Below are 7,138 nucleotides of genomic sequence, written 5' to 3' on the forward strand. Positions count from 1 at the left end.
CTGAGCCCAGATAGTGAAAGTCTGGAGCCCCTGTCCCTACACTTCAGGCATCTCTTAACCATGGAATTTGACAGAGAGATTGGTGACACACAGGGCAGACTCAAGCTCCCATTTGTCCAATTTATATGTTCCCTTTCTCTTCCCAGAATAATAAATAAAACATTCTACATGTTTCTCCTACCAGGCACATAGATATAATTGTTGGATATATGTATACATGTTATAATATACATGTCCCTAGTTATAGATATACATTTAGCGGTCTCTATTACAGGATGGTGAGAGTTTAGAAATACTCTCATCTCCATCCCTACTCTTCCAGCCAGGTCCAGTTCATGGTGCATGTTGGGCACTTAATCATTATGGAGCTGAATTAAAATGAATTTCCTTGAATGACATGGAAGGCAGCAGTGACAGCTTGGTTATGACTGCTCTCCAGCAGTTCCTAGACACACACTGATAAATGTAAACTCCTTGTCAAAAATGACAGTGTCTGACAAACTGTGTGTGGCAATCATTTCTGACCTGCAATTGTCCCAGCAGGTCTCAAAATGAACTTGAAGTGTTTTTGAGAGAGTCCACCCTTGGTCAAGAACTTCTCCTGAATTGGCTTGGAAAGATCAATTTGGCTTCCTGTCTGATATTTCTTAGTCAATTCTAACAGATACAAGTATCCTTGGCATATGCTAGCTCTTCCAAGGTCCTTTCAATATCAATTGTGAGCCCTTAGATGTTCTCCCTCTTGGTGGTTACTTGGCTTTGAAGAGCCCTCCAAGAAGCCAGAGGGCACACTTCACTGGCACATGAGATTCCTGAGCTCTGGGCTGCTTTGAAGGTACAAAAATCAGGCAAGACACAGCCTCCATACTGTAAATTGTCACAGTCTTGCAGAATGTAGCTATGACGTCAGAATTGTGATGTGCTAGCTTGTAGACATCTAGCATAGGCTGCTCAGAGAAAGAACCCTAGAGATGCTCTATCATTTCAACGTAACTTTGCCAGAGAGGAAACTCTTTGGGTGAATCATCAAACAACCCGGCATAGGAAAAAGGAGGAGTCTAGCCTCGTTCCCTCATTAATTCTACCTCTGAAGAGCTCCTGAATTTGTACGTTAGCATACTATCTCTGGTCTTTGAGAGCAAAGTCCCTGACAAACTTCACTGCCCAATCTCTCTCTCTCTCTCTCTCTCTCTCTCTCTCTCTCTCTCTCTCTCTCTCTCTCTCTCAATGGCACAGATGGCAGAATACTGTTAAATACATAAATTGAATAAACCCAACTAATCATGCCCTTGGAGGAAGATTACCTGCTATAATACACAAAGTCTTGTGATCTGACCCAGCTTCTCCTTCCTCTGACCTGGGTCCTTACATAAACATACAACAACCATATGGGCCCCCCTTTAATGTTTTTTGCCTTGGGAAGTCTTCTTACTTCAGAGCCTGTATATATTACTCTCTCTGCTTGTGTCATAGTCTTGTGTCATGTGATGCTTTCATGGGGTGCTTTGATTCTTTTGCTGTTTTCTTGTTTTAGCTTTTAAGTATTATTCATTGATTCTTTGAACATTTCATGTATATATGATCAAAATACATATATACATATAATATATAATGCACATATGTGTATATAATGTATATACAAATAAGTTAATTAACATGTAATGCATTTTTGTCATATCCACATAACTCCCTCCATAACTACCCCAACATGGCTCCCTTCCATTTCACAGGTCTTGTGCAGGCAACCAGCACAGCTCTGAATTCATGAATGCACTTGTCTTTTCTCCACAGCACATCACAGTGATCGTCCTCATCCTCTGACTCTTTGTTTTCTTTAATGTTTTGGAAGAAATCAGGCTTTATTGGAAGCTCTCTAAGGGCAATGGACTAAACAGTACCAGGAGCTTTGGCAGCCCTCCTGGAATGTTGTAACATTGCTTCACCATGCTGTATCATGTCAATGCTCACATTTGATCTTATTGACTCCTAACCATCATATTTTGTGATTATTATTCTTATATTTATTTGTTGGTAGAAGCAGGTTGCTATTTTCATCTACTCTCCCCACTGGAGCATAAATCACCTAGGAACTTAGATCATGTTGATTGTTCATTAGTATCTGGCACATGACAGGTACTCAAGAAATAAGTATTGAGTGAGTTAAAGAAAAATGCATGGGCTTGGGGACATAGAAGAGACAGTAATTAACTATGACACACTATGGTGGTGAGTGTGTGGGTAGATGGAGGAGGAACTGGACTGAGGAGTATCTTGACTGCCACTCAGAATGGCGACAATGTCATCGATAATCATTGGGATGTCTGAGGAACTATAATGCAGTGGGTGTTTCCACATAGAAAGCACTTTTGAGATTTGTCCAAATTCATCTCCATGAGTAATGTGACCTTGGAATCTGGTTTGAAATTGCTGGGTCCCTGTACTGTGTACTTCTGATTTCTGAAAAGAAGCCATGCATTTTACAACTCCTCTAAACACAAAAAAATCTATTTCCTGTTCTCCAATTACTTACTATATTATTGCTTTTATTTTATTTTATTTTTGTCCTTTAAAGGATAACTCTGGGAAAAAATGGAGTCAGTAGAGAAGTTTCTGATCTTCTTCGTAAAATACTGACAAGAATTTAAGAGGAACTATGATGGTAACACACCATTCTCTGTCTTCTGTTCCCACCTGAAACATAAGAAAGAATTTATATGTAACCACATGTCACTCTCCCACTCTGACAACCTCTCTCCATATTTTATCACCAAACATTGTAAAGTATACAGACATACATGATATAGTGAAAGCTTTATGTTGCCTTCCAAAAAGACTCTATTGCAAAAGAACCAGAAGCTGTCACCCAAGATTTATTTGTACAGAATTGGCTGTAACAGGTAATATATTTGGGATTCTCCCTTGTCCAACCCCCAACTATCTGACCAATGGAGAGCTTTGCATTATTAAAACTGGAAATGTCCTTTTGATAAATCTGTTCAAGTTTGAGCTTTACTTACAAAAGGCATCCACTTCATGTATTTTCTGGGAAAAGCAATATGTTGAATCTGAAAAAGATTCTTTCACTGGGTAATATTAATCAAACAGTAAATCACAGGAGAGACCCTTATGAATGATCTAAACCCAGTCTCTTTCTCTCTTTGAAATATAACCAGGATTGAGTCACTGAGATGTGCTGTCCAAAACTTTGCTTGTTCAAACTAAGACCACAAAATATCTTGTCTAGTCTAATTCCCGGTGAATATAATGTTCTGCAAAGGTTCACTAATATTATCAATACTTTCATTTTTCTACCAAGTTTTCATAGAATTAAATTCAAGGTATTAGAATACTTGGTCTTTAGATTGATTTTAATAATTACCCAGAGTTTATGACCTGAACATTTCCCATATTTTAGTATTCCACATCAGAAACTAAACAGTCCCAACTCTGCCAGTGTCCCTCAATCTGGTACCTAAAGTGAAGATTCATGGCAATTGAGGGAATTTGTTTCAGGAAACTGTATTCATCAGTTAGTTTTGAGCATCATCATCCATCTTTGTTCTTGAATATTGTCCTAGTCAGCTTTACCACTCTTTTTTTTTAATTTTTTATTGACATTTCAAATGTTATCCCATTTCCCAGTTTCCAATCCACAAACCACCTATCTCATCCCCTCCCCCTTCTTCTATGAGGATGTTTGCATTCCCCAACCACCCACCCCTTCCTGCCTCCCTGCCCTGACATTTCCATACACTGTGGGGTGGGGGGGTTGTCCAGCCTCTGTAGGATCAAGGGCTTCTCCTCCCATTGGTGCCCACAAGGCCATCCTCTGATACATATGCAGCTGGAGCTATGGATCTGTCCATGTGTGCTCTTAGGGTAGTGGTTGAGTCCCTGGGAGCTCTGGTTGGTTGGTATTGTTGTTCTTATGGAGTTGCAAGCCCCTTCAGCTCCTTCTACCCTTTCTCTAACTACTCCAATGGGGACCCTGTTCTCAGTTCAATTGTTGGCTGCTAGCATTTGCCTCTGTATTTGTCATGTTCTTGCATAGCCTCTCAGGGGACAGCTATATCAGGTTCCTGTCAGCATGAACTTATGGCATCAGCAATATTGTCTGGGTTTGGTGGCTGGATCCCCAGGTGGGGTAGGTTCTGAATGGCCATTCCTTCAGTCTCTCCTTCAAACTTTGTCTTCATATCTCTTCCTATGAATATTTTTGTTGCCCCTTTCAAGAATGACTGAAACATTTGCACTTTGGCCATCCTTCTTCTTGAGCTTCATATGGGTTATGTATTGTATCTTGGGTAATTCAAGCTTTTGGGCTAATATCACTTATCAATGAGTGCATACCATGTGTGTTTTTCTGTGATTGGGTTACCTCACTCAGGATGATATTTTCTAGTTCCATCCATTTGCCTATGAATTTCATAAAGTCATTGTTTTTGATAGCTGAGTAGTATTCCATTGTGTAGATGTACCACATTTTCTGTATCCATTCCTCTGTTGAAGGACATCTGGGTTCTTTCCAGCTTCTGGCTATTACAAATAAGACTGCTATTAGGACACAATGAAAGCAGTGCTAAGAGGAAAACTCACAGCTCTGAGTGACTCCAAAAAGAAACTGGAGAGTGCATACACCAGCAGCTTGACAGCACACCTAAAAGCTCTAGAACAAAAAGAAGCAAATACGCCCAGGAGGAGTAGACAGCAGGAAATAATCAAACTCAAACTTGAAATTGACCAAGTAAAAACAAAAAGAACTATACAAAGACTCAACAAAATCAGGAGTTGGTTCTTTCAGAAAATCAACAAGATAGATAAACCCTTAGCCAGACTAACCAGAGGGCACAGAGAGTGTATCCAAATCAACAAAATCGGAATGAAAAGGGAGACATAACAACAGAATCTGAGGAAATTTAAAAAAATCATCAGATCCTACTACAAAAGCCTATATTCAACAAAACTGGAAAATCTGGAGGAAATGGACAATTTTCTAGACATATACCAGGTACCAAAGTTAAATCAGGATCAGATAAACCATATAAACAGTCTCGTAACTCCTAAAGTAATAGAAGCAGTTGTTAAAAGTCTCCCAACCAAGAAAAAAAGCCCAGAACCAGATGTGTTTAGTGCAGAATTCTATTAGACCTTCATAGAAGGCAGCTTTTCCATTCTTAACCAGAATCATTTTTGCCACTTCCTAGCATTGCCTGAGAAAGAAGTCTCAATTGAGGGATTGCTCAGATCAAATTGGCCCATGAGAATGGCCTTGATTGCTCGTTGATGTGACAGAGTCCAGCCCACTGTTGGCAGCATCATTCCCCAAGTAGGTCATTGTCTCTATGTGAAACCTAAGCATGCGTGGACTAAGCACTCTTCTTCCATGGTTTCAGCTTCAAGTTTCTCTTGAGTTCCTGTCCTGATTTCTCTACCATGGATGTTGACCCAGAAATATAGGCCAAATAAACCCTTTCCTCTTTAAGTTGCTTTAAGTCAGAGTGTTTTACCACAATATCCTATTTAGTCTCCCCTTCCAGCTAAGCAACACATATGTTTTATTATTACTTTAGAATTCTATGCTACACATGTAAGTAAAGAAACCCAGACCAAAAGAGAGATCCTATGTCTTCTATTCACTGTGTTTGGGTCTCAGTGCACACTGGATCTTGTGGGAGATTGAAGAATGAATTCACAGAGAAAGGCAGGGTTCTAGCTTTGACTACTACAATGTTTTTCTGGGAGGTTTGGACAGCACAGCATTTCCCCCAGATTATCTCACTGTGATTCTAGCAACCTCTAGGAGAGGCTGATACTACAGTAGTGTGAGTCAGGCTGGGGTGGAAAGGTCCAGACTTCACTTTCTACTTTCATTTTTCAAGAGCAAATCTGTTACTGTCAAGTAAGTCTGAAACTCCACTTGGAGATGAAACTGAAATTGAGCTCTGAAAAACCTCCATCGAAGAGCACCAAATTACGTGAGAGTTTATGTTTAAATACCAGACTCTATTTTTATAAAAATCCCCTCTTGGGTGAGGAGGAGACGAGTGCATAGAATCTGGAATGGCTGTCTGGCCCATCCCCCCACCTCCTGTCTGTATCAGTACCCACCCCCCCCCCCAGCAACACAGTAGATCACATTCTACAAACAAGATATGTGTCATCCATGGGGAACCAGAATGCAGGAGCAGTATGAATTTCGGAGATGTCTCCCTTACATTTGCCCTACTTTAAAAAACGGGAGATTTGGAAATGTCAAAAAGTGAGCCAACATTTTACTGAACATGAAGGTCTATAAAGTTAAAAGGAGAGCACTGGTGGGTTTATCAGGAAAGAGCATAGCATGACCATGAGAGAAAGAAATAGTGAGGATGGGCGCTTGAAACCGGATAGAGCTGTATTTTGGATGCTATGTGTATCAAAAGCCTGCCGTCATAAAAAACGAGTTTTGTTTACATGCATAACATTTAATTACTTCTTTATAAAATCTTTTCTTAAGAACCCAAATAACAGGACCCCCGTTGAAGGAATCAGAGAAAGGACTGGAAGAGCTTGAAGGGGCTCGAGACCCCATATGAACAACAATGCCAAGCAACCAGAGCTTCCAGGGACTAAGCCACTACCCAAAGACTATACATGGACTGACCCTGGACTCTGACCTCATAGGTAGCAATGAATAGCCTAGTAAGAGCACCAGTGGAAGGGGAAGCCCTTGGTCCTGCCAAGACTGAACCCCCAGTGAATGTGATTGTTGGGGGGAAGGCAGTAATGGGAGGAAGATGGGGAGGGGAACACCCATAAAGAAGGGGAGGGAGAGGGACAAGGGGGGATGTTGGCCCGGAAACCGGGAAGGGGAATAACAATCAAAATGTAAATAAGAAATACTCAATTTAATAAAGATAAAAAAATTTTAAAAAAAGAACCCAAATATTTAGTTCAACCAGAATACTGATAAGTATTTTTCCTTGATAATATAAAACATGGTGTAGATTCTGACACAAGATGTGTTCCAGGCTACAGATATACAGGAAAGAATAAATGACAGCTTAAATGTGTGCTGTGACACAGGAGAAGGCTGGACAGTCCCCACTTCCTCTCTAGATCCCCTCTCAGCCCTTTTACACTATACCCTGTGTTCTGT

This window comes from Rattus norvegicus, chromosome 8 (genome assembly GCF_036323735.1).
Source record: "Rattus norvegicus strain BN/NHsdMcwi chromosome 8, GRCr8, whole genome shotgun sequence".
Classification (NCBI taxonomy): Eukaryota; Metazoa; Chordata; class Mammalia; order Rodentia; family Muridae; genus Rattus; species Rattus norvegicus.